We start from the raw sequence: 26,794 nt of genomic DNA, 5'->3' as shown, positions 1-26,794 counted from the left end.
TCCCCCTGAGGGAGGCGCCTGATCGTTGTGTTTCCTGACACTCTGGCCTCGCTCCATCGTGCACACTCTGCTCCTGCAGTTCCTGTCTCGGCTGCTCCTTACAGCAGCTTCTCAGTCCTGCTACCCGTGTTCCTGTCGTCCTACTCCAGTCCTGCCTTGTGTTCCTGCCGTCCTACTCCAGTCCTGCCTTCACTGTTCCTGCCGTCCTACTCCAGTCCTGCCTTGTGTTCCTGCCGTCCTACTCCAGTCCTGTCTTCAGTGCTCCTGCCGTCCTACTCCAGTCTCAGCCTTACTCCGGTCCATCCTGAGCCGCCCCTCTTGGTACCGGCTACCGTGGTACTCGAACCCCTGGGCCTGCTCCTAACGGTCCCTGTATAGGGGTCGGTTCCACCTGGCAGCTCGCCCGGGGTCCCTCGGTGCCACGGTCCAGAGGGTCCACTCTCGGAGCTCCCGCTCCTGACCACCCACGCTAACAGTGACCCAGTGCCATTAGAAGCCATGTATGCCCATGCCATTACACTGCCTCCACCATGTTTTACAGAGGATGAGGTGTGCTTTGGATTTTGAGTCATTTCAGGGTTTTTCCATAGTTTCTTCTTTCCATCATTCTGGTGCAGGCTGATCTTAGTTTCATCTGTCCAAAGAATGCTTTTCTAGAACAGGGCTGGCTTCTTTAGATGTCTTTTGGAAAAGTGTAATCTGGCCTTTCTATTTTTAAGGCTGAGTAATTTGTGCCTTTGGTGAACCCTCTGTATTTGCTTTTGTGAAGTCTTCTCTTCATGGTACTGAAACACCAACTTCCTGAAGAGTGTACTTCACTTGGGTGGATGTTGTTTTTTCTTCACTATGGAAAGGATTCTGTGAATTTCCACCATTTACCTTTTTGAATTCCCAAACTCACTAGTGCACTTTTTTTTTGCAGAATATACCAAACTGTTGATTTGGCCACTACTAACTTTTCTGTTATTTCTCTGAATATAACTTCTTCTTTGTTTCAGCATATTACTCATTTTCTCTTCCATTGAAAGCACTTTTGACCCCATGTAGCGGGTTCACAGCAACAGCCTCCAAATGCAAATGCAACACCTGCAATCATCTCCAGACCTTTAATCTGCTTAACTGATGATGGAATAATGAGGGAATAGAACATGCAGCCCATGAAAGAGCTTTTAAGACAACTGTCCAATTACTTTTGGTCCCTTTAAAAAGAGCAGCTACTTATTAAAGAGCTGTGTATACTCTAGGCCGGAAAGTCAAGGAACTGGGACTGCAGTTCGTCTTCTCATACATCCTCCCAGTGGATGGATATGAACCAAGGAGATTGAACAGGATTCTACAGGTGAAAAACTGGCTACATCAATGGTGCCATGAGCAACGTTATGGGTTTCTTGACCATGGGGTGAATTACCTGTATGGTGGACTTCTTGTTAGAGAAGGCTTGCATCTTATGAAAACAGGAAAACACATATTTGGTAGATGCCTTGCAAAACTCAACAGGAGAACTTTAAACTACAACAATATTGGATGGGAAATATACAGCAAGGAAAAAAGTATGTGGCTAAAGAATTATTTTGTGAACCCTGCTATTAGAAGTGGAAATAAAGAACAAAACACAGGACGAGAGATATGATGTCACAGGCATCACTGAAACTTGATTATATGATACACATATTTGGAATACAAACCTTGAAGGCTACAACTTATTTATTAGAAACAAAATTAACAAGAGGAGAGGAGGTGTTGTATTGTATGTTAGGAAAACATATATCTCCACAGAGATCCAAGCATCAGAGACTAGTAGCTCTGTAGAAACTGTTTGGGTAGGAATACAAGGAGAGAAGAACAGAAAAGCCACCATTGTAGGTATTTATTATAGGCTACCTGGACAGACTGAAGATATGGATGAACTCTTTTACATCAGATGCCTCTGTTCTCAAAAAAGTACGACATGGTGATCATGGGAGTTTTTAACTATCCAGGTATTTGTTGGGAATCTCTCTCAGGCAAAAACAATGGGTTCAGAAAATTCTTATCTTCTCTTGCTGACAACTTTATCTTTCAAAAGATAGAATAAAGAACAAGAGGATCTGCAATTTCGGGTCTAATTTTTACCAACAGGGAGGAAATTGTTGAGGAAATAAAGGTGGATGGGAATTTAGGAGGCAGTGATCATACTATCCTTGAATTTTGGATGAGAAGAGGAGGAAGACCTGCGAAGACTCAGACTTTAAGATTGTAAGGAGGAAGAATTGGAAGCAATTAAAGAGACCAGGATGGATGAACTTACTGCTGTCTGCAGGGAATGCAGGGCAAGTGTTAGAAGATCTAAAGCCAGTAACTAAGTGACAAGGAAGAGCGAAAGGAGTAAAAATGATTTTTGGGGTATGACAAAAAGGGTGAATTGGTCAAAAATGAGGTTGAGAAGGCAGAACTTTTAAATTCCTATTTTGCATTTGTGTTCTCTAAGAAAACAATTGTAACATCAACTGATCTTCACAGTTCCATCAAAGGAATAAAAGAGTCCACACTATCAATAAACAGAGAGATGGTAAGGAAACACTTGGCTAATTTAAGTGAATTTAAATCTGCTGGTCCACTTGAATTACATCCTAAGGTAGGCCAGAATCTTTGAACAATTCTGGAGAACAGAAGTCCCAGAAGATTGGAGAAGGGCAAATGTTTTCTCTCTCTTCAAAAAAGGAAAGAATATGGAGCCAAGAAATTACAGGCCAGTGAGCCTTACTTCTATAGCAGGAAAGATCTTTGAACAAATGATTAAACTGCATGTATGTAAGTACTTGGATAAGAACACAGTAATTAAGTAGAGCAAGCATGGATTTGTAGCAAACAAGTCATGGCAGACTAATCTTATTTCCTTCTATGATGGAATCCCTGACTGGGTGGATCAGAGAAATATGATAGATATAGTATATCTTGACTTTAGCAAAGCGTTTGATAAAGTATCTCATACTATTCTTATTGCAAAAATGACCAAGTATGGGATTGACAAGAGTACCGTTAGGTGGATTCATAACTTGCTAAGTGATCGTACTGAAAGAGTTGTAATAAATAATTGCACATCCAATTGGAAAAGTGTTTCAAGTGGGGTACCACAAAGCTCTGTCTTGGCCCCAGTGGTATTCAACATTTTTATAAATGATCTAGATAACAGAACTGAAGGTAAACTAATTAAATTTGCAGATGATGCAAAGCTAGGAGGAATAGCTAACACTACAGAAGACATAGAATGGATTCAGAAGGATCTAGATAAGCTTGAACAATGGGCAGCGACTAATAGGATGGTATTTAACAGGGAGAAATGTAAGATTCTACATTTGGGCTAGAAAAACAACAATTACATCTACAGAATGGTAAGAATTGAACTAAGCAACAGCACTTGTGAAAAAGACTTGGGTATGCTAATAGATCACAGACTGTACATGAGTCAACAGTGTGATGCAGCAGCAAAAAAGGCAAACGGTTCTAGGATATATTAAGAGAAGAATAGAGTCTAAAGATGCTAATGTACTGTGGTTTTGGTTCACTTTTTCTCTTGATGTTGGTATTGTCAAGTATTTACCTCCTAAGGGGATATCAAGCGTCTTGACTTACCCCCAAAACCCCACCGTGACCATAAAATGACCACCCCCACCTCGGCACCCACTAATACACAGACACCGGTATTTCTTTTGGAATTTTATGGCCACAGCAGCCTTTTATTATAACAATAAACAAACAATAAACACTGTATCATAAACACCATGAGTACAATGAATTTAACCCTGGAAGGAGAAGTCCTTGAAGCCACAAGATCGTGGTGAAATAGTCTGAATATTGTGAACAACCCCCGACCATTTGCTCCCAGCCGTTACCCCACAGGCTCGGGAGCACCAGCACACCAATAGATGTTGTCCACAAACTCCTTGGGGATCCGCCCTCTTCCGACGGAAAACTCCACATCCACCTTTCACCAGATCACGACCAGCATACCTTTAAACGAAGGAGACCCTACCCACAGAGTCTCCAAAACCAATTTCCACCGACTTCAAGGACTCCCCCTCCCCCAAAACCTCCACAACGAGGGGCCTTTGAACACCTCAATGACCCGAGACCCCCACAACCTGCCAAGCGACAGCCTTCTCTATACCCTTCTGAAGGGCAAGGGCCCAAATATCGGAACCCACTGCATTCAAGTGAATCCCGTCCGCCAACCAGTAATCGCCCTCACCCTTCTCCAAATCAAAATGTCGCACGGCAACTCCCCCGTTTTTAACTATAAAAGCGGACACCGCTCTGTTGACCTTGATCCTGGCCCGGTTGACCTTTTCCAACGATCTCATGGACCGCCAACACCTGCGTGGCACGATCTCCGACCACATGAAAAGGGAAAAGTATATGCACACAAATAGGGATCACCACAAAGATATGAAAAAAGTATCAATTTTATTAATGGACACAACAAACAGACACTTTGTGGTTAAAAACAATTAAAAAGTCTGAACAACCAGACATTGATAACAAAACAAAGACAATGGGTCATTTTAATAAATAGTTAAATGCTATGGGTCCCAAGACCAACCATACAGTATAATGCCAGGTATCTGCCAGTTACCATAACCTAGGGTCTATCAAATCAATTGTTATGACAATCATGACCTCAAATCAAAAAAATACCATATTATCAATAACTACTATGGTTACATAGAAATTCTACATATACCATGGACAGAAAATTGAATGCTTATCATGTTGCCAACACAAATAAACATACATTAATAAGTCCCTTTCCCTAGCGTGATATCACCTGGTTTCTGAAGATGAACAAGCTACCGGGTAGGTTACATGGGACCCCCAAACCCACGCGTATCGACACAGTGATGTGTCTTTCTCAAGGTCAGTGTGATGTTCTGTTGAAGTCCTTTATATACCTATCCAATTAGTAATCACTCTTACCAGCTGAGTTTCAGAGTGGGGGAGAAAGGTAGATCGGATCTGAGTTTAATGAAACAGCGTCCTGCTCCCATCCGTGTGCAGGAGCTTATATTAAGATCATATATCACATCAATACATTCAAGCACAAGCACCAAAACATAAGGTGACGCATAGTGTGAACACGGCCACAGTTTGATGTGTCAAAAAACAATCTGGACACTGGCACAACATAACAGCAATAATAAACTTTATCTGTGCACTCAATATAATGCGCTAAAAGCGCTACCATAAGATGACGCATAGTGTGAATAAGGTCACAATTTGATGTGTCAAAAAATAATCTGGACACTGGCACAACATAACAGTAATAATAAACTTTATCTGTGCACTCAATATAATGCGCTAAAAGCGCCACCATAAGATGACGCATAATGTGAATACAGCCACAAAATATATCTGTTCACTCAATACAACGACACCCAGATTTAATAACCCTTGCTAACACCATGGCTTAATGCGCTAAAAGCGCTACCATAAGATGACGCATAGTGTGAATCCGGCCACAATGTAATGTGTCAAAAAAGTGATCTTGACACTGACGCAGCATGACAGTAAAAATATATCTGTTCACTCAAAATAACGAGCCCCAGATCTAACAGCCCTTGCTAGCACCACGGTTTAGTGTGCTAAAAGTGCTACCATAAGATGACGCATAGTGTGAATACAGCCAGAGTGTAATGTGTCAAAGAATGGTCTAAACACTGGCACAGTATGGCAGTAAAAATATATCTGTTCACTCAATATTACGACACCCAGATTTAATAGCACTTACTAGCACCACCGCTTAATGCGCTAAAAGCGCTACCATAAAATGACGCATAGTGTGAATGCAGCCGCAATATAATGTGTCAAGAAGTGGTCTATACACTGGCACAGCATGACAATAAAAATATATCTATTCACTCAATATCCAGATTTAATAACCCTTGCTGGCACCACGGCTTAATGCGCTAAAGGCGCTACCATAAGATGACGCATAGTGTGAATACAGCCACAATATAATGTGTCAAGAAATGGTCTATACACTGACACAGCATGACAGTGAAAATATATCTGTTCACTCAATATAACGATATCCAGATTTAGTAACCCTTGCTAGCACCACGGCTTAATGCGCAAAAAGCGCTACCATAAGATGACGCATAGTGTAAATACAGCCACAATTTAATGTGTCAAAAAGTGGTCTTGACACCGGCACAGCATAACAGTAAAAATATATATCTGTTCACTCATTATAATGACACCCAGATTTAATGGCCCTTACTTGCACCACGGCTTAATGCGCTGAAAGCGCTACCATAAGATGACGCATAGTGTGAATACAACCACAACATAATGTGTCAAAAAGTGGTCTAGACACTGGCACAACATGACAGTAAAAATATATCTGTTCACACAACATAACACCCAGACCCAGTAGCCCTTGCTAGAAGCTCCACGAAAATATAGGGAAAATCATATATAGTCACCAGGTTATTCAAATCAGATATAATTGTGAAGTCTACGTGTTTATGTGTTCATAATTTATCTTGATGAAATCAAGCACCCTCCTATATTTTAAGTCACTCAGAAACCAGGCTCTGATATCACGCCATATAGATATAGACTTAACAGGGTTACTTAGCTAATCCTGAAGAAGCTAACCATCTGCACGAAATTCTCCTGCAGATGTTGATGACCAACATATTAAGACACAGAGCATTTGAGTCAGACATGAACATGAGTTATTTTAGTATCAAAGGTACATCCATATGAAGTTCCAATATAATACAAGGACTAGACCACAACTTGTGTACCATCAATAAGAAACATAATCATCACAAGATAATTAGTCTTAAGTGTCCAAATATTATCCAAGATGTAACGAATTGGTGGTTGTTCTATCCCAATCAACTTCATCATCACGTATCTTTCAGAAGGTATTCTCCCAGATTTGGATCCCAGTCCTAGAGCCCTATGGACAAAACAAAAGAAAAGAAAACGTCATGGGGCTGGGGGTTCACGGGAGGAATCAGTGTATCTAGACCAACTGTAGACTGGTCATCAAAGGAGATAAGAAGATAGTAAGTTAACTCTCTTTGTAGAACCCTGTATACAGAAGCTCTGCATTTAAACCCCCTGGAGCCAAGCTTTTGAGTTCAAAGATCCATCTGGCTTCACGCCTCAATAGCTCATTTGTAATTTTACCTCCCCTGATGCTTGTCTGAACTCCTTCCAGCCCCATGACTCGAAGGGACTTTGGACTACCACCATGACATTCCAAAAAATGAGCTGCCACAAACGTGATCTGTTTTCCTTTAGTTTTATCAACTCTAGCCGTGGCTATATTAGAGAGATGTTGTTGAACTCTCCTGCGCAACTCTTGTGTGGTTTGACCCACATACACCTTATTACAACCACAAACCAGTGCATAGACCAAATTGCGCGAACGATAATTGAAATATGCCCTAGACTGGACCTGTATAGGTATACCTGGTATTGAAAGCCCCCTAGTCGCAATCATCAGTGGGCATACTGTACAATTACTACAAGGGAATGATCCCTTGTTGGAATTACCACATCTGATTTTGGTTTTGGAACGTCTGAAATGGCTATTCGTAAGGTAGTCCTTAAGGTTTGTTGCTCTCCTTGCTATCATCCTAGGCCTCTCAGAGATAAAATTCTTTAGTTTATTCTCACTACAAAGAATATCCCAATTGTTGTTCAAAATTCTATAAATATCACCCCATTGATTATTAAATTTGGTTATTAAATTTATTGTGCTTGGATTAGTTCTCACCCTAGGTCTCAGGGTGTCTTCTCTCGTGCAGTTCCTTGAATATTGATACGCTCTAGACACCGTATTTCGTGGATAACCACGTTCCAGGAAACGCTCCATTAGAGCACGAGATTCTTTTTGGAAATCCTCCAGCCGACTGCAGTTCCTCCTTAATCGTAAGAACTGTCCCTTCGGGATCCCATTACACAGGTGGGCTGGGTGAAAACTCTTGTAATGAAGAAAGTTATTCGTCGCTGTACTCTTCCGATGAAGTGTCGTGTTTATCTTATTATCTTGAATCATAACTTTCAAGTCAAGGAAATTCACCGAGCTGTTGGAAACACAGGAGGTTATACGTATATTCCAGCTGTTGTTATTAAGTTCCTCAACAAAAGAATCAAATTCTATCCTTGAGCCTGTCCATAGGATGAGGATATCATCAATAAAGCGGTACCATCCATGCACATGGCACTGGAAGGCTGATTTTGTCCGCACTTGAGTATTTTCCCACCATCCCATGTACAGATTCGCATACGATGGTGCACATCTGGCACCCATAGCGGTACCCGAGACTTGCCTATAAAAAACTCTATCAAAAATGAAATAGTTTTTTTCAAGTACTTCCCTCAAAAGATCCAAAACAAAGGTATCATGTCCCCTGTGCCCTGTTGAGAACAAATCCAAAAAATACTCTACAGCCGAAATACCTGTCATGCTTTATGCTCGTGTATAATGCCTCGACATAGGCACAATCGTGACTTCCCGATAAGTCACCCACAACCGCAAACAATCTTGCTTGATGTCCTTGATCAACTCCCGGAAGGGACGGACAGCCAGATCATTACCCCCAGCATGAATAACGAGAACATCTGGTGCCCGGTCCAACCGAACACACTCGTGAATTTCCGGCAACACCCGACGCCACACCAGGCCCCTAAAACCGATCCACCGCACCACCGCCACCGATCTGGAAATTCCCAACTGTCTGCCGTCGGTCCTGACATCAGCTCTCACCGCACCCCAGTAAACAAAGGAGTGACCAAATATCCAGACCAGCAGCGGTTCCGTACCTGAAACACAAAATGACACTCACAGAAACATATCGCAAAGAAAACGCTCCAATACTTGTAATATTAAACTACCCCATGGACCACACCAACCGGGCACACCTCTGCACACCTGAAGGCCGAACATAACTACGATAACGATTAGACCTCCACCCGCCGATGCGCTGTATGAAAGAGGGACCCAAACCACGCTCAGCTGCCTCAATCGCCGCACCAATCCGAAAAGAATGCGAAGCAAACCTAGAATCATCCAATCCCAAACACCGAATTGACTTCTTAAACACTGCACCAAACTGATATCGAGACAGACTTCCACCGTCTGCGTGACACAACAAAGATCCGCACAGACTAGGACGAAGGTCCCAAAATCTACGCAAACACTGAGCCGGGCACATTCCGGAACCAGAGACAACCCCCAACACAACTCGACGGCCTTTCCCAGACTGGTCCGTTTTTGACCTACGTAGCCAAAATTCGACGCCCTGAGAGGTCAAAGTCACATCCCTGGCTAACAAACCGCCCACAGACTCTTTATTGTGAGACACGAGTTCCCCAATCCGCAGTGCCCCAAAAAATGCAAAGGAAAAAGCCAGACGAAACAACGCAACCTCATAACCATCTGCGCATACCGATCCCAGAACCAGTCGCAATTGCTCAAGCATATTAAACGACACGGGCCGCCTTAAATCACCCCCCCCCCCGAAAACGGTGAAAACCTTTCACCGCCTGTCTAACCAAAAACGTTTTCGTCAAATCCCTGTACCCGCGCAACCGAAAACCGAAAGACAATCCGGCCAACAAACGTGTCACCTTTTCCCGAGACCAACCTTCGTTTGCGCCCTGCCCCAACCATGACAACAACAGACCCTCTTGCTCAAGCCTGGCCCCACTGGTGGAGCCAGCCGTAAGGACCTCTTCCCACGTACACCACACATTCCGGTAGGCCTCCCAGGTTTTTGGTGCCAAAGACGATACGATCAGTGACTCCGCGGCTCGTAAGCCACCCTCCACAATTCTTCCGGACAAATCAGACCCTCGAACTCTGCCTCCGGGGCCAAGGAACGAAAACGATCCCACTGTAAGCGAGAGAGAGAGTCAGCTATCTCGTTCTTCACCCCAGGCACATGTGTCGCCGTCACATGCGCATTCAAAGACAAACATGCTAGCACCAACTTCTGCAAAACTCTGACCACTGGAGGGGACGATGCAGTAAGACCATTAATCGCGCTCACAACCCCCATGTTGTCGCAATTGAAACGAACGCGCCGATTCCGAAACTCCTGACCCCACAAATGAACAGCCACCAGAATCGGAAAAATCTCCAACAACGTGATGTTACGCATCAACCCCGCCGAAACCCAAGCAGCAGGCCACTGAGCGGCGCACCATTGCCCTCCCAAACAAGCACCAAAACCGAATCCGCCTGCCGCATCCGTAAACAAATCCAAAGCATCGTTACAAACCACATCAGCCATTACCAACGAACGACCATTGTACTTCTCCAAAAAGGACTCCCAAACCACCAAATCGGCCCTGAGCTCCGCCGACAATCTCACAAAATGATGAGGAGCCCGAACCCCCGAAGTAGCGCTAGCCAGCCTACGTGAAAAAACTCGACCCATCGGCATCACCCAACAAGCGAAGTTAAGCTTTCCCAACAGCGACTGAAGGTCCCGCAACGACATTTTCCGCAACCGACGTGCGCGAACCACCTCAGACCTCAAATCATCAAGCTTGTCCTCCGGCAACCGAAATTCCCATTCAACAGTATCGAAGACGATCCCCAGAAAACGCAAACACGTACTGGGGCCCTCAGTTTTTCCGGGCGCCAGCGGAACCCCGAACCGATCCGCCACCCACTCAATCGCTTTCAAAATCCTGAGACAACGTGAAAAATCCGCTGGGCCAATGCACAAGAAATCGTCCAAATAATGAACTATCGAATCACAACCAGAGACGTCGCACACGACCCACTCAAGAAAAGAACTAAAAGCCTCAAAATACGCACAAGACAAGGAACAACCCATAGGTAAACACCTATCTACAAAAAACCTGTCTTCCCAGAAACAGCCCAACAACCTCACGCTGTCTGGGTGAACCGGAAGCAAACGAAAAGCGGACTCAACATCAGTCTTAGCCATAAGGGCCCCGCGACCACATTTCCGGACCCAACTCGCTGCTTCATCAAATGAAGAGTATACCACTGAACAAATCTCCGGATCAATACCGTCGTTAACCGACCTCCCCCGTGGGTAAGACAAATGCTGAATGAGCCGAAACTTATTGGGCTCCTTCTTCGGAACCACCCCCAACGGGGAAACGACCAGATTCGGAAAAGGAGGGGACACGAAAGGGCCCGCCATGCGCCCCAATGAAACTTCTTTCTGGATCTTCTCCGAAACAACTGACGGATGCTCCAAAGCAGAGCGCAAATTTTTTAAAACAAACGGGATTTCAAACGGAGGACCCGGAATCCGAAAACCCTCCTGAAAACCAGAATACAACAACCCTGCTCTTACCCTATCAGGATATCTATTTAGATAGGGGACCATCCTTTCCAGATTCACTGGAGTCTCCCCCTTGCGAATTACCCCCACCCGATTTGGACTTCCCTTTCTTGAAACACTTTGAAGCCCCGTGTGAAGTACCGTTGCAGTTTGAACAGAGGTGTTTGAATTTACAGTTGGCCCCAAACTTACACTGCCCGTCATTAAACTGCCAGCACACACCCGCCTTGTGCGTTCCCGACTGCCCTTGACCCCCACCACTCGTAGAACCAGCAGTGCCGCTATTCTGGCTGGTGTTTCCAGCCCCCCCAAGAAAGGAACTCCCAGACTTATTTTGCGCTATCACACGCATCCACAAGCCAATGTCTTTTTGGTCCCAGCGGATAGCCGGACGCACAGCTTTCCTCTGACGAAACTGCTCGTCATACCGCAGCCACGCCTGACCCCCGTAAACTCTATAAGCCTCCCCGATAGCATCCAAATAGCAAAATAACGCGGAGCAATTATCAGGGGCCTGTTCCCCGATAACACTCGCCAAAATGGCAAACGCCTGCTGCCAATTTACAAATGTCTGAGGAATCAAGCGCCACCTCCGCTTTTCCTCCTCTACCTTTTTGCTATCCTCTTTCTTACTTTTGTCCAAATTAAACTTCTCAAGAAGCAATAGCGAAAATATTTCCACATATTCATCCTTCCAAATCCGCTCTTTCACCTCCTTTTTCAGATGGGCCCCCAACGAACCCTCAAAACACACATACACCTCGCCATGCGCCCGATCATCCAGATGCACACGACACTCCTTTTCCTTCTCGGTTTGCACCGACACTGACACCGGCGTGCCAACACAAGGGCCCGACGCGGCCGCGCCCTGACCCGCCAACCTACCACCCTGTGGCCCAACCCACGCTGCTACCGGTGACGACCCAACAAAACCCCGCTCCAAACGTAAAAGCAAGCTGCGCACATCCGCCAACATATCACATACTCCCCGGCCGACCCTGAACTGCTCAGACCAGCCTCAACCCCACCGCCCCCGGACTCTGCTAAGGGGCCCCCTACCACCACTGACGAAGACAAAAGCGGGTGAAAAACAGGGGACATAGACGCATACTCACCGGGCTGCGAGGGGGCTGTGTGCCCTCCAGCCGGAAATCCTGGATCCCCAGACGCCTCATGGACCTCGCTCTTCCCGGCGGCGAACTCACCGCCTCGTTGTTGCGGCCCGAACACGCCTGCAGACTGAGCCGGGGTGGGAGGCCTGAACCCCCCGACGGAACTGGGCCGCGGCACCCCCACAAATGAAGGCTCCTGCCTCCCCCCGCTGAGAGTCAATTCAGCCAAGCCATCGCGAGGCACCCGGTCGCTCAGGGCCCCCCACGGCAACTGGGAGCCCGACAGTGTCCTCCGCTCCAATCTTCTGGCAGCCGGCACCGACTCCGCCGGGCTGCCCTCCGGTCCCGCTGCAGCCATGGGGCTGTGGCACATTCTCGGGGGGTCAGAGGCAAGCGCCGCTGCAGGGGCACCGCAGCAGCACCCCCCCGTTCCAGCAAGATACCCCCCACCGCTGGGGGATGCGACTCGGCTCGGCCCTGCCGCCTGGCAGGCCGCCACTCTGCCCACGGCCGAAGCGCCCGCTGAGGCAGGCCGGCGCGGCACGTCCACCACCGCCGTGGCCCCCCGAAGGACCTGGTGCTGCCGGAAGTCGGGCGTGCGCCGGCCCCGCCCCCTTCCTGCCCCGGGGCGAAGGTCCGGACGCTGCCGCAGGGCCTCGCCGCGTGGTAGGATTCCTCCCAGGCTGCACACCCCCGGACGGGGAAGGCAGCGTCGCACGGCCTGGAGGGTCCCGGGAGGGGCTCCGACAGTGACGCGAGGCTCGGGGAGCGGTGTCGGGGGACAGCCGCTCTCGTTGAAGCAGGCCGGCCACCTGCGCCTCCAGCCAGCCAGGAGGCTGCCCTGCCGCCGCCGCCCGCAGTCTGTCCAGGGCCTGGTCCACTCCCGACATCCCGGTAAGTTGTGGGACTGTTCAGGAGCTGGGAAAGCAGGAACAGAGGGCGGGCACCCCCCAGACCCTGCCTTAAATACCCCTTAGCTCCCCCTCCCCTTTAACCCTTCCCCTTCCCTCACTAACTTCCAACCCCCCATCATGTTGGCCTCCGCCCACGCCTCCTCCAGGGGGTTGGGAGGCTCACTCCGGCCATTTCTTTAGGCTTCTTTTGAAAACAATGCATGAAAAAAATGCTGTTTCATTTTTAAGCACAGAATCAAATTTTTTCTGCACAATTGAAAAAGCATTTAAAACTGTTTTGCAGTACATCTGCACCAAAATCGCATCAAATAAAGGGAAAAATTAAATCTGGGATGGTTGAAAGCTATTTTGTAGACTGGTCTGAATTACTGAAAACACATCCACTGGTGGTGATTGGTTTAGAGCAGCTGACTACTGCTCTTAATGTCCTCCCAAATATTCTTTTCAGCTGGATGTCAAACACAATGTACCACATCCTCCCCTTCACAAACTCTGGGTGCTGTATATTGGAGATTACTTGTTTAGATCTTCCACCTCATGATAGAGCAATGTGAAATATTAATATGATTTCTTGTACAGTAGTAGTAAAAGTACTGTGCAGTACCACCTTATGAAAAAATGTTGTTTTTTTAATAATAATAATAATAATCTTTATTTATATAGCGCCAACATATTCCACAGCGCTTTACAGTTTAACAGTTTCAAAACACAAGTCATAAGTAACAACGTTAATAATACAATAATTAAAGCAAAATAAGACGAAATAAGACGACCCTGCTCATGAGAGCTTAAAATCTACAATGAGGTGAAGGAGATACAAAGTACAGGTGTGTATTTACAATTGTATATTTACAATGAAGGTCCAGCCATCTTGAGGGAGTGAAGTATGGATGGAGATAGTGAATGGGCTATACACGCACACTTACACATAGAATGACTTTGATTAGTGAACGTGATAAGCCGCTCTGAACAAATGTGTTTTGACGGAGCGCCTAAAACTATGCAAATTGTGGTTAGTCCTAATTTCTTGGGGCACAGCATTCCAGAGGATAGGAGCAGCACGGGAGAAGTCTTGGAGTCAGGAGTGGGAGGTACGGATTAGTGCAGAGGTTATTCGAAAGTCGTTTGCAGAGCGCAGCTATCGGCTAGGCCGATAGACAGAAATGAGGGAAGAGAGGTGGGGGGGTGCCGCACCGTGGAGAGCTTTGTGGGTGAGAACAAGAACTTTGAATTGGATCCTGTAATGAATGGGCAGCCAGTGTAATGACTGACGAAGAGCGGACACGTCCAAGTTCCGATTGGCCAGATGGACAACCCTGGCTGCTGCTTTAAGTATGGACTGGAGAGGGGATAGTCGAGTGATGGGGAGGCCAATTAATAGAGAGTTGCAGTAATCCAGGTGGGAGTGGATCAATGCTACAGTGAGGGGTTTTGTTGTTGCTTCCATGGTGAGAAAAGGGCGGATTCTAGAGATGTTCTTTAGGTGTAAGCGGCAAGAGCGGGCAAGAGATTGTATATGTGATGTGAAGGAGAGATTGGTGACAAACATAACACCCAGACAGCGCGCCTGCTGCCGGGGTGTTATTGTGGTACCACCCATGGAGAGGGAAATGTTAGATTTAGGGAGGTTAGTAGATGGTGGGAGCAGAAGAAGTTCAGTTTTGGAGAGGTTGAGTTTCAGATAGAGAGTGGACATGATATTGGAGACTGCGGACAGACAGTCACTGGCGTTCTGTAGTACAGAGGGTGTATGGTCGGGGGAAGATGTATATAGTTGTGTGTCATCAGCATAAAGATGGTACCGAAAGCCAAATCTGCTGATGGTCTGTCCAATTGGGGCTGTGTAGAGAGAGAAGAGAAGGGGGCCAAGGACTGAGCCCTGAGGTGCCCCGACAGCAAGAGAAAGAGGAAATGAAGTGGAGCCAGAGAACAAAACACTGAAGGAGCGGTCAGAGAGATAGGAAGAGAATCATGAGAGAGCAGTGTCCTTAATGCCTAGTGACTGGAGCCTAGAGAGTAGGAGATGGGGGTCAACAGTATCAAAAACTGCAGATAGGTCAAGAAGAATGAGCAGAGAGTGGTCACCGATACGTTTTGCTGTCAGAAGGTCATTGGTCACTTTGATGAGTGCAGTTTCAGTCGAATGTAGGGGGCGGAAGCCGGACTGTGAAGAGTCTAGAAGGGAGTGAGTGGAGAGGTAACGGGTAAGGTGGGAGTAAACTAGGCGATCTAAAAGTTTAGAGATGAAGGGGAGATGGAGACTGGTCTGTAGTTGTTTGTGCAGGATGGGTCGAGAGCGGGTTTCTTTAGTAATGGAGTAACGATGGCGTGTTTGAAGGAGGATGGGAAAATGACCGAGGAGAGGGAGAGATTAAAGATTGTAGTTAGTTGGGTTGTGACGACTGGAGAGAGAGAGACTGGAGGAGATGTGAGGGAATGGGGTCGGTAGTGCATGTAGTCGGACGAGAAGAAGAGAGGAGTCTGGAGACTTCTTCTGTGATGGGATCAAATGTGGAAAGTGAGCCAGGGGAGATGCAGGAAGGGATGGGAGTCACAGCACTTGGTGGTTGGGAGCAGATTTCCTGATGGATATTATCTATTTTTTCTGTAAAGTGGGAGGCCAGGTCATCAGCACAAATGTCTGTGATAGGGCTTATGCTTTTGGCCTGAGGAGGGAGTGAAAAGTGTCAAAAAGTTTCTTGGGGTTGTTGGCTAGTGAGGAGATCAGAGTGGTGAAGTAGGTCTGTTTGGCAAGGTGAAGGGCAGCGTTATAGGTTCTTAACATAAATTTGAAGTGCATGAAGTCTTCTGGTGTGCGGGTTTTTCTCCATAGGCATTCAGCACTCCTAGAGAATCGCTGGAGAAGTTGAGTTTGTAATGTGAGTCAGGGCTGTTTTACTCTGTGCTTGGAGGTTCGGAGAGTGAGGGGAGCTACTTGGTCAAGGGTGCTTCTAAGAGTGTCATTGTAGTGATGAACAGCCACATTAGGACAGGAGAAAGAGGAGATTGGGGACAGTGATGAGTGTAGGGAGTCTGAAAGTGTCTGAGGGTTAATGGCTTGTAGATTTCTGACTGTGTTTTAGGTAGGAGTGAGCTGGGGTGGGCGAGGGTTTGTGAGCATGAAGGAGAGAATGTTGTGGTCAGAGAGTGGAAGCGGTGAGTTATTTAGGTGGGAGATTGAACAGAGCCAGCCGAAGACCAGATCAAGGGTGTTACTGTCCTTGTGTGTCTCAGAGGTTGAAAGCTGTGAGAGGCCTAGAGAGGTGGTTAGTGATAGAAGCTGGGATGCAGATGTGAAAGTAAGGCTGCTAATGGGGATGTTGAAGTCTCCCAGGATAAGGGTTGGAAGTTCTGAGGACATGAAGTGCGGCAGCCAGGCTGAAAAGTGGTCAAGGAAGTGGGTGGGTGAGCCTGGGGGCCGGTATATGACCGCTACTCTGAGGGAGAGGGGACGGAAGAGCCTGATGGTGTGGACCTCAAAAGAAGGGAATAAGAGTGATGGAACTCGGGGGATGACCTGGAAAGTACATTGTGGGGACAGGAGTATGGCGACTCCACCACCATGTCTATTTGAGGGTCTCGGGGAGTGAGAGAATTGTAAGCCACCGTAGGAAATGGCAGCAGGAGAGACAGTGTCAGAATCCTGAATCCAGGTTTCAGTGAGGGCCAACAGATTAAGAGAGCTGTTCAGAAAGTAGTTGTGTAGGAAAGGAAGCTTGTTACAAGCAGACCGTGGATTCCAGAGGGCACAATTAAAAGATGGAGATGAGGGAGTGCAAGTAATATTAATAAGATTATTATGGTTTCGATATGAGGTATAGTAGGGGTTGAGGCTGGGGGACGGTGGACCAGGGTTGGGGGAGATGTCCCCTGAAATCAGTAGGAGTAGGAAGATAAAGAGCTAATAGTTGTTGGAATTGCAAGTAGTTTTTTTCTGCGATGTGTTTGGGCAAGATAGGCTGAGGTTTCTCAGGAAGGTGAGGAGTTGTATGTAGTTTTTTTCTGCGATGTGTTTGGGCAAGATGGGCTGAGGTTTCTCAGGAAGGTGAGGAGTGCATGGGAGCTGTACATGGGAAAGGGAAGTATAGAGGGGATGATGTGTATGAGTCGTGATGGAGGGGGGATAGGGTGGTGAATGTGGATGGCAAGGGAACATAGGAGGATAGAAATGAAGCACAGGGTTAAAGGGGAAAGCAAAGTGTGGGTTACCTGACTCCTGCCCTGACTAACTGCCATGTATAACTGGCGTTTTCCTGATGCTTAGCTTCTGTGATGCTTTGCTTATGGGATGCTTGCGTGCTGCACCCCACACTGCGTCTGCACCCCACACTGCGTGCTTCCCCTTAGGAACTACTACATATATAGGCCACTCTACAGGGTCAGGAGAGAGGGATTGTGGGAGCTGGTTTGGGATAATTTGGCAGCTGGGGCCAGCACCCCAGGGGATGGTTAGATGATCAAAGGCACTAGACCAGGCTGTGTCAATATGCTATAGTGCCTTCCACCTGATAAGATCTAGAGAGAGATAAGATCTAGAGATTTTCTTGCATTCCAATGTATTTTGGACCATCTCTACATGTAATGTAAAATTTGTGATTTTATAGAAATTATACTTAAATATTGTTTGTATTATACATGACCTATATATATATGATCTATTTCATTTTATGTTTTAAATTAGTTTTACGTATACCTTCCTACAGCTCTGCTGAGTATTACTGTTACAACAGTCCTTGGTTAAATACATATTGATATAATTTGCATACTTATACAAGTCTTAAACCAGAGTTTATTGTGACCCTTCACTTCCTGAACATCTGTAATGCATACAAGATTTCAGATCCTGCAAATATTTTTTGATCTTGATCTTGTTACCTAACTTCTTACTTGCACCACTATATTGGTCCTATATCCTAGGTAGCATGGAATACATCAGTTATTAAAATGAGAGGACATGGGCAGGTCACTAAATCTTGAACTCACTATAATCTTCCAGAAAAGCCTAATACATTATTGCATAACATCATGGTTTGAAAAGCAATTGGCCTCGTGGCCACCTCGTTGTGTTTTTGAAGATAATTCCATCATCATCTCATGGACAACCAAGAAAATTTTCAGACAGGTATATTATTTATATATCGACTTTATAATAAAATGAAAAAATATATATATTACACACTCTTCAATGTTGAAATTGCAACACCAAGAAGGAGATTATGGAAATCACAGTATCTAAAGACATGTTCATGATATGCAAATGATGTAAAAATGGAAACAAAATTTTCAAAACATCTCGATTTATTCACATCGTGCAGTAATGAGGCAGTGACCCCAAAAAGTTCACAGCATACATATTTAAAGTCCAAACATCTCACAAAATGAACAGCACATGGTATCTGATGTATCACAACAGTCCGTATCCAAGACCTGTTGCCGAGGGCGACTGCACCACCGTATCACGCTGCGGGGTGCCAGGTGTTCGCTACTCTTGGCTCTGTGCTACCTCACAAAAGCTGGAGGCTGCAGAGCAACATGCTCTAACACTTGCAAACAAACACTGACACACCCAACCCTTTGCTGCAGGGTTTTTTAAATGGAATCCCTGGCCATGAGCCACTTGTAAAACCTGGCCCAGAGGGAGCAAACTGCCCCACTACCAACCTGTAGTTCGCTCAAAAAATAAAACCCTTAACAGGTTTTCCTAAACATTGCCTTGGTCAAATAACTTGACCAGGTCCACACTTACTTTTATTTTGTACTGCAGCCACAGCTATGCCTGTGACTGCAATGCGGTCCAGCGGGTTTATTACTCTTCTATGCGCATCCTGGGAGATACATAGCGACCCTCGCATATAATACCTGTCACTGCCTCACAGAGCCATATGCAGAAATACACATATTTATATTGTTAGGTTGTTAGTGGTAGTCTGAGGAATGTTCTGCCACGCTGATCCTTGCCACTGGTCTGATGGTTTTTATGCTTTTTGATAAAAAAAAAACAGTTACTAAGAACCCTATGTTATTTAAATGAACTCGTTTTTCACTTAGTTACAGCAGGGTTTACACTCATTTTGCTTCTTGTAGGTTTTATCTGTTTAATGGAAAATGTGAACATGTGCTTATCTTCTGCATGTATGCCAACTCAAACTCCAGCTCAATTTGAGTTTTTTTTAGATGAGCAGATCTTTCGAAATTCAATTTCGCCAGCTTTGCTAAATTTTCCCCAAAAATTAGATTCCCGGTGAATAGAGTTGAGCGAAACGGGTCGGTCAAATTCAAAAGTCACTGACTTTCGCTAATGTCGGGTTTCGCCGAGCGTCGGCCTTGCGATCGCCGACCCGAGCGCCGAAGTCGGATTTCCCAGAATGCTGGCACGTGACTTTTTTCAGCCACTGAACAGGAACGTACACTGTGGGCAACGAGATGACGTGCAAGAGAGAGAGAGTTTTTGCGCACTTTAAAAAAGCGGTCCGGCATGTACGGTATGTGTGTTTACTGTCCTCCACTCCCTGCCGACTTTGCTTCCCCATTGACTTGCATTAGGTTTCAGTCGGACCTTCGACTTTTCACGATAGTCGGCAGATTTCGTTCGACCCGACTTTTGAGAAAGTCGGGTTTCATGAAACCCGACTCGACCCTAAAAAAGGCAAAGTCGCTCATCTCTACCGGTGAATACATTTGTGTGGATCTCAATACTGCAAAGCTTGTAATTGCTTGTAAAATAATATTTGGGAAGAGGAGCAAGTGTAACAATTATGTAGGTACTATGGAATCTGATTGTGTGGGATAAAATGAATCTGAGACCAAAGTTGAGACAAAAAAACTTTATTTAAACAAAGCAAGAAGTACAACATAAAGTAACAAAGACTTTCCTGCAATTTCAGCAAAATGCACAGCACAAAATGGAAATGACCAGCAAACATAATAGCGGGGCGTGACCGCTAATACAAACAAGTCCAGCAGTAATATGAAGCAAGAGTCCAAACAGCACTTATACAGTCATATGTTAAAGCTTGGGCACCCCTATTAATGTTAACCTTTTTTCTTTATAACAATTTTGGTTTTTGCAACAGCTATTTCAGGTTCATATATCTAATAACTGATGGACTCAGTTATATTTCTGGATTCAAATGAGGTTTATTGTACTAACAGAAAATGTGCAATCTGCATTTAAACAAAATTTGACCGCTGCAAAAGTATGGGCACCCTTATCATTTTCTTGATTTGAACACTCCTAACTACTTTTTACTGACTTCCTGAAGCACTAAATTGGTTTTGTAACCTCATTGAGCTTTGAACTTCATAGCCAGGTGTATCAAATCATGAGAAAAGGTCTTTAAGGTGGCCACTTGCAAGTAGTTCTCCTATTTGATTCTCCTATGAAGAGTGGCATCATGGGCTCCTCAAAACAACTCTCAAATGATCTGAAAACAAAGATTATTCAACATAGCTTTTCAGGGGAAGGATACAAAAAGTTGTCTCAGAGATTTAACCTGTCAGTTTCCACTGTGAGGAACATAGTACGGAAATGGAAGAACACAGGTACAGTTCTTGTTAAGCCCAGAAGTGGCAGGCCAAGAAAAATATCAGAAAGGCAGAGAAGAAGAATGGTGAGAACAGTCAAGGACAATCCACAGACCACCTCCAAAGACCTGTAGCATCATCTTGCTGCAGATGGTGTCACTGTGCATCGGTCAACAATACAGCGCACTTTGCACAAGGAGGCCAAAAACATCAATTCTTATTACTTAAGCTTGTCAACCTTAATTTACTTTATAATAATAGTTAGGCAATGAAAACTGGGGGTTATTTGGCTAAAGTTGTGGGGGGGGGTAGGGCTGGCTCCAGATTTTCGTGGGCCCAGAGCCAAAGAGTGTCAATGGGCTCCTTAACACATGCCACAATTCATGATCCTCTGATACGGCAGAGAAATAGCGGTATAGTACAATGAAAAATACTTCACTTCTTACATCTCATGACTGATATCCATTTTAAATTCCTCAATAGCTCCAAAAACGGACAGTATATTACTCCATACAGTATTATGGCCACCGCATAGTGCGCTATACAGAGTAATGAGGCCCATATATTTCTCCATACAGAATCATTGGTCCCATATAATGTTTGAAACAGTATATGATGAGCTCCACATAATGCTACAGTATATGTTGGCCCCCATGGATGAAGCTCCACTGTGTTATGGGCCCAAATAATGCTCCATATATAATGGGCCCCATTTCTAATGCTCCAGTGCATAATGGGCCCTGTAAATGCTGCTCCAGTGTCTGGTGTCCACCTTTGGAATGCTCCAGTGTATGGTGGGCCTCATATATCATTCTCCAGAGTATAGTGCTCCCCAAAAATAGCTTTCCCAACATTGAAAACAATTAAATAAGTCTCCTCGCTAGGGAATCCCTGTACTAGTCTGGACTCCTCGTCGTCCCCATCTTCCATATCACTGCACTTGGATTGTTTAGGCAGAGGGCGTACAGACGTGATGTCATCGCGCTCTCTGACCAGAAAGTTACTGTCAGGAAACGCGGAAGACATCACGGCGGTGGAGCAGGGAGAGGTAAGTATTTCAACTTTGCAAGTGCAGTGATCCTGAGCAAGCAGGGGGGGCCCACTCGTTGGTGACGGCACTGGCACAGGGCCCCTCATAGTAAGCCAGTGTGTCTGACGGCGGGTGTGCACTCCCACTGTCAGAGACACTTGATTGTACTATGAGGGACCTTGTGCCAGTGCCGTTGCCAAAGAGTGTGCCCACCCACCAGTCCAGGGCAACGGCACTTGCACGGGTGCGTGCGCCAGGTGGTGAACCCGGCCCTGTGGGGGGAGGCAGCCCAGTTAGGGAGGTGGAAAAATTGGCATATGTTGATGTTGGACATTCAGCAGCTGCAAATGGAGTAATTGGAGAAGTCCGCGGAAGAGGAGGACAAAAGCAAGCCATTTTTCTGGCAACCTATGTGTTAGCAGGGGAAGGTGGGACAAAATCCTTTGAAACCCATGCATGGTTCATTTTAATGAAGGTTAGATCATCAACATTTTGGGTCGACAGATGGGTCCTTTTTCTGTCAGGATTGATCCAGCAGCATTGAAGACTCGTTCAGATAACACACTAGCAGCAGGGTAAGCGAGCTCCTGTAACGCATATTGTGCCAATTCAGGCCAGGTCAAGTTTCAAGTGTCAAGTTTACTGGCCCAATAGTCAAAGGGGAATGGCCGGTGAGGGAGAACATCGATATGGGAGGAGAAGTAGTTTGTTACCATAGTTGACAACTGCTGTCTCCTGTCACTTTCGATCGATGCAGTATAACCAGTCGTTTGAGCGGTACTTGAAAAATCAGTCCACAACATGATCATGAAACCCCTGTGTCCAACGCCACTTCAGCTTTGTGCACCACGAACACCTCTTTCATGTTGCCCCCTACGGCTTGTTGGAAAAACATCACCGCCGCTGTGTGCTGGGAATGCCTCTAACAAATGGTTTACCAGAATTGCTTGTTTGTTAGCTAATATTAGCTCTAGGTTCTCCTGTGGCATGATGTTTTGGAACTTGCCTTTATAACGTGGATCCAGGAGGCTGGCCAACCAGTAGTCGTCATCGTTCATCATTTTGGCAATGCGGGGGTCCCTTTTTAGGATCTGCAAGGCATAATCAGACACGTGTGCCAATGTTCCATGTGTCAATGATGCACTGCGAGTGCTGGGTGGAGGAGCGCTTTCTGGCAAATCCACATCCCTCCAGTCACGCACAAACCCTGCACCTGACCATGCCACGCCAACATTTTTTCTCGCCCCCTGAGAAGCATCCTCCTCCCCAAAATAATCATCCCCATCATCCTCCTCTTCCTCTTCTTCCTCCACCTCGTCCACGAGACTTCCCTGACCAGAAAATGGCTGACTGTCATCAAGGTTTCCCTCCTCCTCTTCCTCCTTGGCTGCAGACGCCTGCTCCTTAATGTGCGTCAAAGTTTGCATGAGCAGATGCATAAGTGGGATGCTCATGCTTATGATGGCGTTGTCTGCGCTTACCAGCCGTGTGCATTCCTCAAAACACAGAAGGACTTTACGGAGGTCTTTCAGCTTCGACCACTGCACACCAGACAACTCCGTGTCTGCCTGCAAACTGCCTGCCCGTGTATCCTCCCACAAATGAATTACAGCCTGCCTCTGTTCGCACAGCCTCTCAACCATGTGCAGGGTGGAGTTCCACCTTGTTGCAACGTCGATAATTAGGCGGTGCTTGGGAAGGTGGAGCAATCGCTGCAGCTTCTGCATACGACTGGAGTGAACGGGCGACCGGCAGATGTGCGAGCACAGTCTTCGCACCTTATGGAGCAGGGGTGTTAACTCCGGATAATTATTGAGGAACCACTGCACCACCAGGTTCAAGGTGTGAGCCAGGCAAGGTATGTGTCTGAGTTTTGAAAGGGCTATGGCTGCCACAAAATTCCGGCCGTTATCACTAACTACCTTACCTGCCTCAAGATGTAGACTGCCCAGCCATGACTCAGTTTGTCGCTGCAAGTAGTCGGCCAGTACCTTCCGCGGTGTGTCTGTTGTCTCCCAAGCACATCATCTTCAACACAGCCTGCTGACTCTTACTACTAGCTGTTCGATAGTGGAACACCTCGTGTGCAACACTGGCAGTTGCGGATGGAGTGGTCGTGCGACCGCGCTCTGTGGACGAGCTTTCGCTTCTGGAGGAGGAGGGTCGAACACCTACAGCCAACTGTTTCCTATACCATGGGCTAGGCAGCACTGTCCCACCGCCGTTGTCCCCTGTGGACCCTGCATCCACCACATTAACCCAGTGCGCAGTGATGGACACGTAACGGCCCTAGCCATGCCTACTGGACCATGCATCTGTTGTGAGGTACACCTTTCCACTCACTGATTGCTTGAGTGCATGGACAATGCGGTCTTTCACATGCATGTGGAGGGCTGGGATGACTTTTCACGAAAAGAAGTGCCGACTGGGTAGGTCATAGCGTGGTACTGCGTAGGCCATGAGCTCGCGGAAAGCTTTGCTTTCAACCAACCGGTAGGGCATCATCTCTAACGAGATTAGTTTGGCAAAGTGGGCATTCAAAGCCAGTGTACGCGGATGAGAGGATGAGTAGTTTCTTGTCCTACTCAGAGTCTCTGGTAGGGTGAGCTGGACTTGAGAGCTGCATATGGTGGAACTAGCGGTGGACATGGTGGACTGAGAGAGGTTGGTGATGGTGTTGATGGTGTTGCTGATGGCCTAGATTCAGTCTTTCATAGCAATAACATTGTGATTCCATGACTGCTTTGCCCTTGTGACGACACCTCGACATTTGTTGCTGGTGGTGTGCTAACCGGTGGGCTTACAGTGGGGGAAGCGATGTAGCGTTGCTGACTACCTTCATTCGGAGCAGGTGCACATGTGGTACGTGAGGTTTGGTAGTCCGTCCACGCTTGCAAGTGCATGGTGGTTAAATGTCTAAGCATGCAACTGGTATTCAAATTTCTCCGATTTTTCCCTCGGCTAAAGGTCTTTGCGCACTTCTTACAGATAACCTTTGCCTGATCATTAGGATTTTGTTCAAAAAAGTGCCACACTGCACTCTTCCTACTATGGAAGACATTTTGAGACCTTGCATGCTGTGCTAATTTGACCGTCTGGCCAAGCTGTCCTGCAACTCTTTTGTTTTTTTTAACACGTTTTTGGACTGCTGTCGTCCTGCCAGATAACAGCTGTTGCGATGTCGCCTGCTGCGGATCCTCCTCCTCCTCTTCTGAGCTATTGACAGCGGCACCCTCTTCCCCCAATGGATGCCAATCTGGGTCAACAACTGGGTCATCCATCACCTCCTCTTCAATTTCATGTGCACCTTCTTCTGTGTCACCATGTAAGGTGGTATAGTATGCGGGAAGGGGCACCTGAGTTTCATCAGGGTCTGATTCTGCCTCAGTACACTGCGAGGACAATGTAGTGCTCTGAGTGAATGTACCAGCAGAAAAATCTTGCAGTGGCTGTGCATCAGTGCACTCCATGTCAGATTCATCTTGGACTGGGGAATTCACGATTTGACTTGCTAACCCAGGCATGGTATGTGAAAAGAGCTCCTTGGAGTAATCGGTAGTGTGGCCTGCCAAATCCTTCACTTTGAGTAGGGGTGAAGGACACAAGGAAAGGTGTGGTTCCTGACCAGGAGCCTCCAATGATGACTCAGTGCTTTTATTTTTTGAAACTTCAGAAGAGGAGGCGAGAGAGCTGGAGGCTGTGTCAGCAATGTAAGCCAAAACTTGTTCCTGAAGCTCCGGCTTTAAAAGTGGTTTACCTACTCCCAGAAAAGAGAGCCTTCGAGGCCTTGTGGAGCCAGACGATGACGCAGGCTCAACACCTCCTGCCTTAGGTGCTATTGTGCTTTTGCCACTACCAACAGATGCAACACCACCACCACCACCATCGGGACCAGCTGGCAACCCCCGCCCACTTCCATGGCGTCTTCCACCATACTTGCTCATTTTTGTGAAAATGTACCCAAAATACCACCAGCTAGATGGTACTGTAAAACAAGATAGAAGGTGTATCTACTATTGGTGAGAATTTGAATCTCACTAGAGATTTGAGGGCGCTGAATGTCATGAACTCATTTTCTGCTCCGCCAGTTGAGAGCTCCCCTTCCGTTCTCCCTCTGGTGGTGACAGGAGGTAGTGTGGTTGGTTTAAGTGGTAGTGATCTGCCACCTGATGAGGAAGATAACGATTGGATCTCTGGAGTATCAGACTGGATATAAGACAGCCGACGCCCTATCCGGGTGCTGGTGATTCAGTCTGCTTCTCAGGTCCTGGACTTCTGCTCTCTTCCAGTCTTCTCAAGTTAAGTTTGTTTTTTGCTAATGTTCACACTTGCGCTTGTTGGTCAATTCAGTTTGTTGTGTAATCAGCCTGCCCCTGCTGGGGCTATGCTGAAATTTCACTCCTATTAATCAGTATTTGCCAATCTGCTTTTTGTCCCTTATTAGATTGGTCTCTTTTTTTTGCTCTGTCTCAGAATATTTCAGAGTGCTGACATAGGTTTAGAAGTCTAGTGACTTCAGGGTTAATTTTGCTATCAGAAGTGTTGGACAATATTTTTGTAGGTTGTTTTTGGCAGATTGCAGACAGTGTCTTTCCTTTTCTGTCCTTTTTAGTTAGCCGGGCCCCATCGTTTGCTCAGCCTATTTTCCTGCCTTTGTTTGTATTTTCATCTTGTTTCACCATCAATACATGTGGGGGGCTGTCTTTCCTGTGGGGTCTGCTCTGGGGCAGTTAGTTTTCCTCTTTTCCTGCTTTAGGCTTATGTAGTTCTCCGGTTGTGACGAGGCATCTAGGACCAACATAGGAACGCTCCACGACTGCTTCTAGTTGTGCGGTTAAGATCAGTGATCTGCAATCTGCATAGTTACCAACTTCTCTGGTTTTCTGAGAC

General features: G+C 46.3%; 1 protein-coding gene and 1 long non-coding RNA gene across 2 annotated transcripts in view; both read right to left on the bottom strand.

The window, feature by feature from the left end:
- COL26A1 (collagen type XXVI alpha 1 chain) overlaps positions 1–26,794 on the bottom strand; it is a 799,303-nt gene that overhangs the window by 620,567 nt on the left and 151,942 nt on the right. The window lies entirely within an intron of this gene.
- On the bottom strand, positions 6,707–7,944 carry LOC141078079 (uncharacterized). Its single transcript, XR_012227649.1, has 2 exons — positions 7,772–7,944; positions 6,707–6,946 (listed from the first exon to the last, which is right to left on the bottom strand). It is a non-coding gene; the product is annotated as an uncharacterized lncRNA (long non-coding RNA).

This window comes from Dendrobates tinctorius, unplaced genomic scaffold (genome assembly GCF_039654945.1).
Source record: "Dendrobates tinctorius isolate UK_male_01 unplaced genomic scaffold, ASM3965494v1 ptg000016l, whole genome shotgun sequence".
NCBI classification, from domain to species: domain Eukaryota; kingdom Metazoa; phylum Chordata; class Amphibia; order Anura; family Dendrobatidae; genus Dendrobates; species Dendrobates tinctorius.
This window is presented reverse-complemented; position numbering and strand designations above follow the sequence as displayed.